Here is a 12,945-nt window from a genome sequence, read left to right as displayed (position 1 = left end):
CTAAACAAATGATTCCCTCAACGCTGTCAAATAATTTACTAAGACTGTATTACTATTATTCTTCTCTTCCTTACTGGTATCTATCTATCTCCACTTATTAATATAACCATGTTGCTTGTATCTTTCAATTTATATTTTTATTTATTTCCTAGTATGATTTGATAGTTTATTAGTAACCTTGACTATCACTAAGTGTTGTATCTTTTTATTCTTGACGAATGTATTTTATTTGCCTTATGTACACTGAGAGCATATATACCAAAGACAAATTCCTTGTGTGTCCAATCACACTTGGCCAATAAAAGAATTCTATTCTATTCTAAGCGAGGAAAGTGGGTTTTTGCCCCTGCTGGAAGAAAATATCCATCTGGGTTCAATTTCAAGTGGGGAGAAAGACCCTGGAAACATGGAGGCTGATTGGAAAGATGGTTTAATGATGAAAATGGCTATTGCTATAATGCATTGTAAGCCGCCCTGAGTCTACGGAGAATGGCGGCATATAAATTGGACTAATAAATAAATAAATAAATAAATGAAGAACCACAAAGCACAGGTGTGATTTCTGCAGCTGACCACTAGGTTTGATGAGCAAGTGGATTTTTATAGTTTGTTCTTACAGCATTTTTTTTTTTTTTAAATTTGATTTATATGCCGCCCTTCTCCGGAGACTCAGGGCGGTTTACAATGCGCTAAGCAATAGCCTTCATACTTTTGTATATTTATACAAAGTCAGCTTATTGCCCTCACAAACTGGGTCCTCAATTTACCTACCTTAGAAAGGATGGAAGGTTGAGTCAACCTTGAGCCTTGGAGAGATTCGAACCAGCAGTAATTGCAGGCAGCTGGTCTTAATAACAGGGTGCTTAGACCACTGTACTATCAAGGCTCTTAATTTAGAGGCTTGTTTTGTGTGTTTTGTTATTTTTCTTTTTAAAAAATTTTTTTTATTGAAAATTATTAAAAATTACAGAAAAAAAATAGCAATATGGATAGAATTACAGAGAGTATAATACATATAGAGTTTTAAAACATCAATTTTCGCCCCGATATAGTACAAACCTCCATTAAACCTAATCATCAAAAAAAGGAAAGATTATCCAGAAGAAAGAATTCTCAACTGCTATGCAATGCTCCTATAAATATTTACCCACATTCACACTAAGATTAATATTTTACATTTTACAAATGTAAAATGTTATTTGATTTTCATCAGTTTGTTTCACAAAGGCTGGCAATGCGTTGTTTTTTTTAAAAAAAAACTTGTTTAACAAATGTAATTCATCCAAGATGCCGGCTTCCTTGGGGTTTTCATCCTGTCTTGAATGGATGACCAAATCTGCATTTGTAAAAGTTGGCCCCTTAAGTTTCTACTTGGGGTAGAGAGCTGAGGCTCTGAGTTTCTGTCTTTAGAAACCTGTTTCTCCTTTTGGGAAAATATAATATTCTGCCTTTTTAATATTTCCTGAAATATTTCATTCTTCTAATAGGGGTGGGTGCTAACTTTCTACACCCCATTCGTGAACTTTTTGGCCACTGCTGTTAAGTGGATCACTGCAGTTGCTAAGTGAATCATGTCGTTAAAAGAAACTTGCTGCCCCCCCCCTCCTTGACTTGAGCTTGTCAGAAGCTGGCTGGCAACCAACATAAAGATATGCCGGTTGCCAAACTCACTTGAACATGTGACCATGGGATGCAGAACATAACTCGTTTTTTCAGTCCCGCTGCAACTTCGAAGGGTCACTAAATGAATGGCTGTAAGTCGAGGACTACCTGTATCGGACTACCTTAGGACAGGTGTCCTTGAATTACTTCTGACTGGAGATGTTTGCATCAAAACTGTTCTCCAGGAATCCTGTTATTAAAAGTGGCTCCCAAGTACCCTTGTCATGCCCTTTTTAATTTTCTTAAAATTCTTGTCCCAAAGGTGCTTTTTCAAAAGGCAGCTGGACTTTCTGGTTTCCAGCTGCCTCTTGAAAAAACACCTTTGGGATAACTGTAACTTGGAGGACTGAGAATCTCCATAGACATTAAAATTCTTATGCAATAAAAGCTCAGAAGGAAAAAAATATAGAAGGAAAAGCAAACCCAAATAATTATGATTATCTGGAAAGTGTTTTTGGTTTCTTCCTTTGCAGGAAGGCCTGTCCTAAGTAATTTAAGATTAAAATTTGTTTTGCTCTAAAGTAAGGGTCTCCAATCTTGGCAACTTTAAGACTTCAACTCCCAGCCAGCAAAGCTCTAAAGGACTTCCTTAATATAATAAATGTGATTCTTAAAACAAGAACTAAAGGAGTATAGAAATACAACTCGCATTTGAGAGGGACGTGCGTTGCAAAATAAAATCCATTCACTTCTCCTTGAAGTGTTTTTGCAGACCACTGAGAATCTGTTCCTCTGGGCTTATCCTTCTGATTATTTCTAATCTTGAAAGCTGGATTTTTTTTTTCCCAAGAAAGGTGCTTTCCTCCAACATGTTGTACAGCAGAAGCATCTGAAATCAAACCTGCTCTGCATCCCAAAATAGTTGCAATTTCTAAAAACATAATTCATTTTAAGAGTCCGCTGAATAAACCAGCAACCTTTGTAAGATACTGAGTTAGCAATCGGGAGAAACTTGACTTCTTTGCAAGAACACGGCAAAGTGCAAAGTCATTTGAGCTATTAAAGTCAAAACATAATGGAGAATTTAAAGGGCACATTATGCCTAATGCAGCTTCATTTATTTTTAGAGCAATGAACTTTAAAGAGCCTATACTAGACTCTTTAAAAGTGTTAGAAGGAAGTTGGAAAGGAATGCTCAAAGGAAGTTTGGATGTTATTTAAACCCATCTAAACAAAAACACATCAAAACTTATTGCTCATTGGCACAGAAATGATAACATTATTCACGTATGAATTGTGTTTGACCATTAAAAAAAAAAACACACACCACCTAAACCTTGTGTGGGATGGCTTAAATAAAATAGGACCGAGAAGATTTTATCTGGTTTATGTCTGTAATGTTTATTTCTACATGTCCCGTAGCTCAGATTCCATCTGAAAAGGATATGTAACAATGGGGCCGGGGATCTAGAAAATGGCAGAACAAAACTTTCAAGGCCTTTTCAATCCTTCGGGGTTCAGAAAGAAATAATGAGACAGAATCAAGGATGTTAACAGGATGAAAAAGAAAGTAAAAATGTTCTCCCTCATCCGACGATATACTGGAGTCTTCAATACTTGTTCGTTCTTCAATAAAATGATCAGAGCTATCCCAAAAAAATCAGAACAAAATCACAATAAAACTTAGCATAAACCAATTTCAGTTCATAAACCGTGAACTGAATCACTATCTATCCATCCATTCATCTATGAATCATCTCATCTGTCTTTTTTCTTTCATCTATTTATCTATCTCTATCACTCTATCTATCTCTATCTATCTATCTATCTCTATCTAAGATATCTATCTATATCTATATCTATATCTATCTAAGATCTCCCTCTCCCTCTCTCTCTCTCTCTCTCTCTCTCTCCAGTCAGCCATCTATCTATCTGGAAAACGAATGAAAGGGGAAAGGGGAAGTTGAAGAGATATAGACCTAAAGGAAAAGGAAAATAGTTTAAATATCCAGGGAAGGGGAGGACGCAAGGAATAGGAACAGGAATAGGATCCAGTTAAAATGGAAAAGACCACATTATTACATTTGTTGATTAGATTAATAAACCACCTATTATAAGTGATTAACTGTCTTGTATTATTGTTTCAGCTGGAATTCTGTACCCGTACTGTTTTTAATTATTGGTGCAAGATGAATAATAGCGTTGCTACTATTACGACTGCTACTGAACGATTTTATGGACTTGTCCCAAAAGGTACAGGCAGTCCTCGGTTTACGACCACAATTGAGCCTCAAATTTCTGTTGCTAAGTGAGGCAGTCGTTAAGTAATCTAGGCCCCATTTTGCAACCTTTCTTGGTGCAGTTCTTCAGTGAATCACTGCAGTTATGTTAGTAACACGGTTGTTAAGTGAATTTGCCTTCCCCATTGACTCTGCTTGGCAGGAGATTGCAAAACATGACCCCAGGATACTGCAACTGTCATAAGTACATGCCAGTTGCCAAGCCCCTGAATTCTGATCACGTGACCGTAGGGATACTGCCGAGGCCATATGAACTGTTGTAATTTCGAACTGTCACTTAAAGGAACGGTTGTTAAGGATTAGCTGTACCTATCAGGCCCAAAACCAAGAATGATGTGTTGATTCTTCCAAGCTGAGCTTTTTACTACTTTCATATTTATAAACAAAATCTTGCCCAGACTAAGGACTCTACTATCTGTAAACTCACAGATAAAATCTCAACACTAAGTTGCCTCTTAACCAGGGGTGAAATCTACTTACCTTCCCTACCGGTTCGGAAGTGCGCACGCCATCATCACGTCCGATTTTTGACCCCCTGCGCATGCACAAACCCGTCAAAAACGGATTACTTCCTGGTTAAAACCAGGAAGTAACGATGTCCGGGCGGGTGGGCGGAGCCTCGCGCTGCCGCCGCTACGGGGTTCACATGAGCCGGACAGAACTGGCAGGATTTCACCACTGCTTTTAACTCCTTTGGGATGCAACCCCCACTCCTCCCTCCAGGAAATCCATCTTACTACACTCCACCACAGTACATCTAAAAAAAATTCCTTTTTTTTTTTTAGCTGGCTAGGAATTGGCAACATAGCTAATTTCGTTCAGCAACACTGCTAACCGGTTGACTAATAAAGACATTAATTTTCCCTTTCTGAAGTCATCTGGTTGCAACACAAATTTGCTAAATAGAGCTTTGGAAAGTAGTGTATTCTTTAAAACTAACGTCATTCCATACGGGCCATCCATTCCGAAAAAATGTCACCACGGAAGACAACTGACACCGATGTTATTATTCAAATAGATCCGTGATGGCAAGCCAATGGCACGCGTGCCACAGATGGCACGTGGAGCCATATCTGTGAGCACGCAAGCATTGCCCTAGCTCAGCAAACAGACCGTTTGCGGCCTCGGGAGAGCATCTGGGGGGGATGGGGAAGGCTGTTTTCGCCTTCCCCAGGCTCCTAGAAAGGCTCTGGAGCCTGGGGAGGGCGAAAAACGGGCCTACTGGGCCTACCATGCTATCTAGGGTTGCCAGGTCTACTTCCAAAAAATAGCGGACAAGCGGGGTGGGGGTGGGTAAGTAGTAAAAAAATAAATAAAAAATTACAATTAAATTATATATTTTCTTACAAACATTTTAACACGTATTAAAATAATCACTTCAAAACTTTACTTAAAATTCAAAACATCAAATATAATAATATGTAAAATATTAAATTACATTTTACTTTGCTGTCGTGTGTATTTTTTATTTGACTGCGCAGCTTTGATCAATTCTTTGTGTTTAAGGAATAATTCTTTAATTTCAGTACAACATTGAGAAATATTAAAAAATATACAAAGTTCACTTCGAACTGATGGTATAAGCAGTCGGTTACGTTCGTCAGTCCACAAATTTCCCATGACGCTGAAAATTCGTTCAACGTTTGCATTTGATACCGGAATTGATGCACAATACTGGAACAGTTTCAGTAAACTCGGAGCTGGCTCTTTCTTGAAAAAGTACGTCCACTTATCAAGGGATGAATCGCCCTGCAGATGAACATAAACTTCTTCTAAGGCAGAAATTTCATCGAAGAGAGTGTTGGGTGGAAGTTCTTCTGGCCATGGTGATAATAACCAGATGTTCGTCATTTCTTCTAAAGTTGGAGGATTATTGCGATCAATTAGATTGAAATAACTTAGCGTCTCATATACTGAATTGGTGAAATTATACTTTTCTAGGTACGCAATGGCTCTTTGATACACGTTAATGACTTCTTTCTTGAACTTTTGCACTGCATTCTCAGGCAAATGTTTTTTTTGTAAGGCAAATAAAACTTTCATTCCAAAAAACTGCTCATCGTATTTTTTTTGCAAAGAATCACGCAGTTTACACATGATAATGTGAAGATCACATGCAAGAATTTTCTTGCTTTCCACTTCAGTAGGGTGTCTTGCATTATTGACATGAAGAAGTGCGTGAAATATAATTACAATTCTGAAATTGTTGGTTCATCGTCCTTTGCGAGTTCATTTTTCTGATCCGAAATAAGGTTCCAGATAACCTTATGGCACTCATCAGATCCAAGAGAAATAAAATACGATTTTAGAGGTATCCAGTTTAAAAGAAGTCTTTCGACCGCTTTAAACAAACTTAATCAACGTGTTGGAACATGGCGCAAAACTTCAAGGAATTCTGACTCGCAAAACTTACGTACCATTTCATCATAAAGCTTTTGAATAAAAAAAATGTCCACTATTTTATGAAAAATTATGAACATAATGTGAAAAAAGCGGACTGTCCGCTCAAATAGTGGACACCTGTAAACCCTAATGCCATCACGTGCCAAAAGTGCGGAGAGCACGGGGGGGGTCACGCGCGCATGCGCGGGGAGGGCGGGGCATTGAATTATGGGTGTGGGCACGCACGCGCATGACTCTCCTGACCTCCCCCAGCTTTTGGCACGCGATGGCAAAAAGGTTAGCCATCACTGAAATAGATTGTGTTCAGTAATCAGATCCAGCAGAGGGAGTCCTAATAATAAAAAAAAATAGAACGAAATTCATTCAAGCGTGCAGTGCGGTTTTTTTTAAACCTCCGTCCTTAAGACTCCATCGTCATCGAGTTTCATTTCAAAAGCCGGTTATGTGCCCTTCACTTAGTAATGAGGTAAAACATTTGAACGACAGACTCACGACAGATCATTCTGTATTCAAAAGTTATTTATTAATTTTGTGCATTGTAAATTTCACACTTCGGAGGTACCATAAAAAAAGAGGCCTCAGTTAAAAAGACAGAACGTTAACCATCAGGAAACGGGAGTGGCACACAAACGGGGAGAATATTTTCAAGATATTTTTTTTTTCTCTCTCGTCGTACTCCTGCTCCCCCCCATAAATGTGCAGAGGGAGATTATAACGCTCTTAAAAGTAAAACATAGGGTGCGCGCACACATATATACATACGTAGATCAAAATAATAATGCCTAAACTTCACTGAATTTTGTAGTGCACAAATAATTAAACTAAGCTCACTAAAAATCACAAACAGGAAAATCTTGTGTCGTTAATGGAAAGCTGATCCACTTTTGGCTAGCTCAAAAAACGGATGAAATTGTTTTGCCTTCCTTTAGTTCAATATAATTTTTATGTTCAGTTTCTCAAAGCTACAGGTTAATCTTCCCTGCCTCGGGTTTCCAAGTTCTTTTTTAATAGAGATGTAAAGGTTTAATTTTATGTTTTGCCAACCAGATAGTCTACTATTGAGCTATCTTGAGTTGACCCCCCATAGATATTTGGTCTGGGGGTAGGGGGTCAAGGCACCAAGCTAGAAACCGGGAGACTGGGAATTCTAGTTCCGCCTTAGCCGGCTTGGTGACTTTGGGCCAGTCCCTTTTTCTCTCAGCTCACCTCACCAGGTTGTTTCTGTGGTGAAAATAGGAGGAGAGAGGAGTATTGGTATGCTTGCCACCTTGAGTTATTGTTCTGACTTAGGCTTCCCAAGAGCATGAAGCAGACTCCTTGTCCCGACAAAAAACCCCTTTTTATTGTTACTGTGTTACTGTGAATTCCTCTCATTCACATCCGGTGAAGTCTTTCAAGGGAGAATTTACAGTCACAGATCTTCTCTGGCTTGGAGAGCTGCCAGGCCGATATCTTCAAAACTTGGCAAGGAGTCACGAACCAATTAAGCGAACTAATTGCCTCCTGCAAACTCCCCTCCCTTTTCGCTCCTCTTTTATTCCCTATTCATCGTCCACCTGTGGCTTTACTCCTGAGTCGGCCCTTGTTCTTTAGCTGTTCCCTTCTCCTGGCAGCTCTGCGCAGGCGCACATTGGGAACAGGCTCTAGCTGTTCTTCTGCCCCACTCATGTCCGACTCCGAAGGCAGCTGACAACTATCAGACGGCCCTGGCCCCCTCTCTGCCTCCGACGCAGAGCCCTCATCAGAGCCTTCCCCAGACTCCAAGACAGGCCCATGTTCCTCCTCAACCTCTTCACTCTCTGAATCTGCTGCCAGATCCGCTGGCGGGCCACAACAATTATCTATAAAAATAATAAAGGTGGGATAAAATAAACTCTAAATTAAAAAGACTACTTCAGTTCTTATCTGAACAACTTAACATTTTGACCTCAAGACAAGTCATGGTAGCCAGGACAGGATGCCCTAGCTATGTTTGTTAAGATCTTCCCATATACAGATAGCCCTCGACGTGCGACCACAATTGAGCCTGAAATTTCTGTTGTTAAGTGAGGCATTTGTTAATTTCGCCCCTCTTTATCTTTCTTGTCACAGTTGTTATCTGTGGATTGAGCATCAAAAAGTACATTAAAACCTCCTTGCCAACACAACCAACTCTGAAGTGAATTGACTTAAGTTACTGGGAAGTGTGTCCACAAGGGATAGGGCCTTAACACTCACTATACTCGACAAGGTTGTTAGATAATAGTGCAGACGTTTGAAGCACTTTAAGTATAATGTCAAATGTAATGTTGGCAGCACCCTCTCTGTGGGCACACGAGCTGTCGCCTCAGTTCAGCTTTGCCATGCATGTGTGTGCGCCTCACGCCAGCCAGCTTGGTGTTTAGGTCTCTGCCGTGTATGTGCAGTGGGGCGGGGCGTGGGGGGGGGGCTGCACGCGCATGCACGGGGTGGTGTGTGCGCGGGGGATCACTTTTTTCACTGCTGTTAACTTTGAATGGTCACTAAATGAACTGTTGTTAAGTCAAGGACTATCTGTACATATATGCCAGTAGGAGGCCGCCTTGCTGGACTGTGGCACCTTGAGTTACCTCAGAAATTTAAATTGTGAAGGAGCCTAGGACTTAATACAGGTCGTCCTCGATTTACGACAAGTCAGCCCAAAATTTGTGTCATTAAGCAAGACATTTGTTAAGTGAGTTTTGACCGACTTTGCGACTTTCCCTGCCGCTTTTGTTAAGTGAATCGCCGCAGTTGTTAAATTATTAACCCGGTGGTTCAGTGAATCCGGCTTCCCCATTGACTTTTGCTTGTCAGACGGTTGCAAAAGGGGGTCACGTGACCACCCCCCACCAGGATACTGCGACCGTCATAAATATGAGTCAGTTGCCAAGCATCTGAATTTTATTCACATGACCGTGGGGATGCTGTTAACGGTCATCAGTGAAAAAAATGGTCGTAAGTAACTTTTTTCAGTGCCGGTGTAACTTCAAATGGTCACTAAGCAAACTGTCGTAAGTCGAGGACTACCTGTATTTGGACAGCAACCTGCTGTTGTGGTCCACCGGTGGCTTGCGGAGTTGGCAGCAGAGTCAGACAGTGAGGAGTCTGGGGAGGAACATGGGCCAGTCCTGGAGTCTGGGGAAGGCTCGGACGAGGGCTCTGCGTCGGAGGCAGAGATGGGGCCAGGGCCATCTGGGAGTTATGTGCGGACTCCGGAGCCTCCAGAGTCAGATATCAGCGAGGCAGAGGAACAGGGGGAACATGTTCCCAGTACCCGCAGGTACAGAGCTTCTAGAAGGCAAGAGCAGTTAAGACAAAAGGGGCGACTCGGGAGTAAGGCTTGGAGATGATTGGCCCCTCCCATAAGACATAAAGGTGGAACAAAGGCACATGAGCCTTTGCAGGAAGCAACTTTGTTTGTGCTGGTCGGTTTAAATTCTGAAGCTCCGTTTTGACTCTGTGCTCCGTCTGGCCTTGCAAAGCTAATTGGTAAATAGATCTTTGGCAGCGTGTCAAGGGGGATAAAGGTGGGTGCTTATCAGCCTTATCCCAAAGAGCTGTGGCAGACTTCTGTCGGACTCTTTACAAACTATTTGGGACTTATTACAGGCTGTGAATGAACAGAATTCACAGCCGTTGAAATAAAGAGGGTTTTTGGGACTCATTGTGTGCTTTTACTGTATCAGGAAGCTTCGGTCAGAATACTTGCCAGGAAGAACCAGGGTGGTAGGCTAAAGAAAGGAAACAACAGTCCCAAGCTCAACCTTCCATATTGCTACTGGGTGTATCCGCGAAATAGGACCTTTGCTCAATTCAAGGGAGACTCTGCCTGTTAAAACACGACAATGAGCCCCATTATATAAATCCAATTTTGCCTTTTCACCAGTGCACAGGTAACAATTGTTCTCAGGTGTGAAAACAGTACATCCACAGTTAAGTACAACAGCGAGAAACTATACAGCATCATTATAAACCTCCCACATTCTGGAAGGTGGGTATACAAGCGTCCTTCATCGAGACGAGACAAAAATCTTATAAAACATTTGTTGGTGTAAAAAAAGGACTAATAATCGGACAGACTTGAGACCAGACGGAGGTCATAAAACTTACCCAGAACACAAGGCCATGCTTTATCTGTTTGTTTTTTCCAAATACAATTTTTTTTTTTAATCTTTACAAAATGCCACCTCGAATAATACCGATTCAAATCAAAATACGTACAATCTAAATCTCTCCTAGACCGCGTTCGTGCACTCAGGTACCCCTAAACAACCTTAACCTATCACATTCATTGGACATGTGGACAAAACGAAATTTGTTTCTGCCGTTCAATTCTTGGAGAATTGACCAAAAACTGGAGTCAAACAGGAATGGGGTTCAATCCTCAAAACTTCTGCAATATTGTGTTAAGAGATCCTCAGCTGAATCGCAATTAGACATGTTAAAATAAAAAGTTGTCGATATGCACCAGGGGTGAAATCCAGCGGGTTCTGACAGGTTCTGGCGAACCGGTAGCGGAAATTTTGAGTAGTTCGGAGAACCGGCAAAAACCAACTCTGGCTGGCCCTAGAGTGGGTTGGCAATAGAGATTTTGTAATATCCTTCCCCCAGGAGTGGGGAGGGAATGGGGATTTTGCAGCATCCTTCCCCCAGGAGTGGGGAGGGAATGGGGATTTTGCAGCATCCTTCCCCTGGAGTGGGGTGGGAATGGAGATTTTGCAATATCCTTTCCCTGCCATGCCCCCAAGTCACGCCACGCGCCCCTAAGCCACACCCACAGAACCGGTAGTAAAAAAAAATTGAATTTCATCACTGGATTGCATATATGTTTGGATTGCAATAATGGGCATCTTGGACTTCTTAAATGAAATGTCCCAAATGTGCTTTTTCGAAAGGCAACTGGAGTTTTGTTTTTCCTTGAAGACGTTTCGCTTCTCCTCCAAGAAGCTTCTTCGGTTCGTAACGAACTGAAGAAGCTTCTTGGAGGAGAAGCGAAACGTCTTCAAGGAAAAAACCAGAAAGTCCAGTTGACTTTTGAAACAGCCCATTTGGGACAACCATGACTTGGATGACCGAGAATCTCCACAGACACTTAAAATTGAGAGACTTATAAGTGATTTACAAAAGTCGTTAAATTTTTTTTAACAAGTGAAAAATCCTTCCAAATCTATAACATCGCACAGGTAGTCCTCAACTTACGACCACTATTGAGCCCCAAAATGTAGGCTGTTAAGTGAGAATTTTGTTAAGTGAGTTTTGCCCGGTTTTACGGCTTTTCTTGCCACATTTGTTAGGCGAATCACTGCAGTTGTTAAATATTTAGTAACACGGTTGTTAAATAAGTTGGCTTTGCTTGTCAGACGGTCACAACAAGGGATCACATGACCCCGGGACACTGCAACTGTCATAAATGTGAGTCAGTTGTCAAGCATCCGAATGTAAATTATGTGACCATGGGGAGGCCGGCAATGGTCGTAAGTGTGAAAAATGGTCCTGGGTCACTTTTTTCAGTGCCGTTGTAACTCTGAAACGGTCACTAAATGAAGTGTTGTAAGTCGGGACTACCTGTAGAAGGTCGTGCATTGTGCCACCGAAGGCTTTTGAACCTGATGTTCTTGGAAAGCTGAAATGCTGGTGGACCCAAATGCTTTTAAGGAAGGGCCCATTCAGGGGTGAAATGCTCCCGGTTCAGACCGGATCGCCCGATCCGGTAGCAATGGAGGCAAGTGGTTCGGAGAACCAGTAGCAAAAATCCCTCTCCCCCCCCCCATTGCTCAGCTGAGCCACGCAATCATCAGAGGCTTTTTAAAAAAATTTAAAAGCATGTTTTCTACAACCTCTTTGACAAAAAAAATGCTTTTAAAAGTAAAAAAAGAATGCCTCTGATGATCGCGCGGCTCAGCTGGGATCATCAGAGGCTTTAAAAAAAAAAAAGAAAGAAAGTCTCTGCCGATCAGGCTAGTCAGCTGGGATTGTCAGAGGCTTTTAAAAAAAAAAGAAAGCCTCTGCCAATCAGGCAAGTCAGCTGGGATCGTCAGAGGCTTAAAAAAAAAAAAAAGAAAGCCTCTGCCGATCAGGCTAGTCAGCTGGGATTGTCAGAGGCTTTTAAAAAAAAAGAAAGCCTCTGCCAATCAGGCAAGTCAGCTGGGATCGTCAGAGGCTTTAAAAAAAAAAAGCCTCTGCCAATCAGGCAAGTCAGCTGGGATCGTCAGAGGCTTTAAAAAAAAAAAAGAAAGCCTCTGCCGATCAGGCAAGTCATCTGGGATCGTCAGAGGCTTAAAAAAAGAAAAAGCCTCTGCCAATCAGGCAAGTCAGCTGGGATTGTCAGAGGCTTAAAAAAAAAAAAAGCCTCTGCCAATCAGGCAAGTCAGCTGGGATCGTCAGAGGCTTAAAAAAAGAAAAAGCCTCTGCCAATCAGGCAAGTCAGCTGGGATCGTCAGACGCTTTAAAAAAAAAAAAGAAAGCCTCTGCCAATCAGGCAAGTCATCTGGGATCGTCAGAGGCTTAAAAAAAGAAAAAGCCTCTGCCAATCAGGCAAGTCAGCTGGGATCGTCAGACGCTTAAAAAAATAAAAAGTCTCTGCCGATCAGGCAAGTCAGCTGGGATCGTCAGAGGCTTTAAAAGCATTTTTTTTACAACC

The 12,945-nt window shown here is 41.4% G+C and overlaps 1 protein-coding gene across 1 annotated transcript in view; it reads right to left on the bottom strand.

Annotated features, from left to right (window-relative positions):
- Nucleotides 1-3,164: 3,164 nt before the first annotated feature.
- PRKAR2B (protein kinase cAMP-dependent type II regulatory subunit beta) overlaps nt 3,165-12,945 on the bottom strand; it is a 78,926-nt gene continuing 69,145 nt past the window's right edge. Inside the window, exon 12 of the mRNA XM_034433625.3 lies at nt 3,165-3,248. The gene's annotated coding sequence lies outside the window, so the exon portion shown is untranslated. The remainder of the gene's footprint in view (nt 3,249-12,945) is intronic.

The sequence above is a fragment of the Pantherophis guttatus genome, chromosome 7 (assembly GCF_059756535.1).
Source record: "Pantherophis guttatus breed Tessera chromosome 7, ASM5975653v1, whole genome shotgun sequence".
NCBI classification, from domain to species: Eukaryota; Metazoa; Chordata; class Lepidosauria; order Squamata; family Colubridae; genus Pantherophis; species Pantherophis guttatus.
This window is presented reverse-complemented; position numbering and strand designations above follow the sequence as displayed.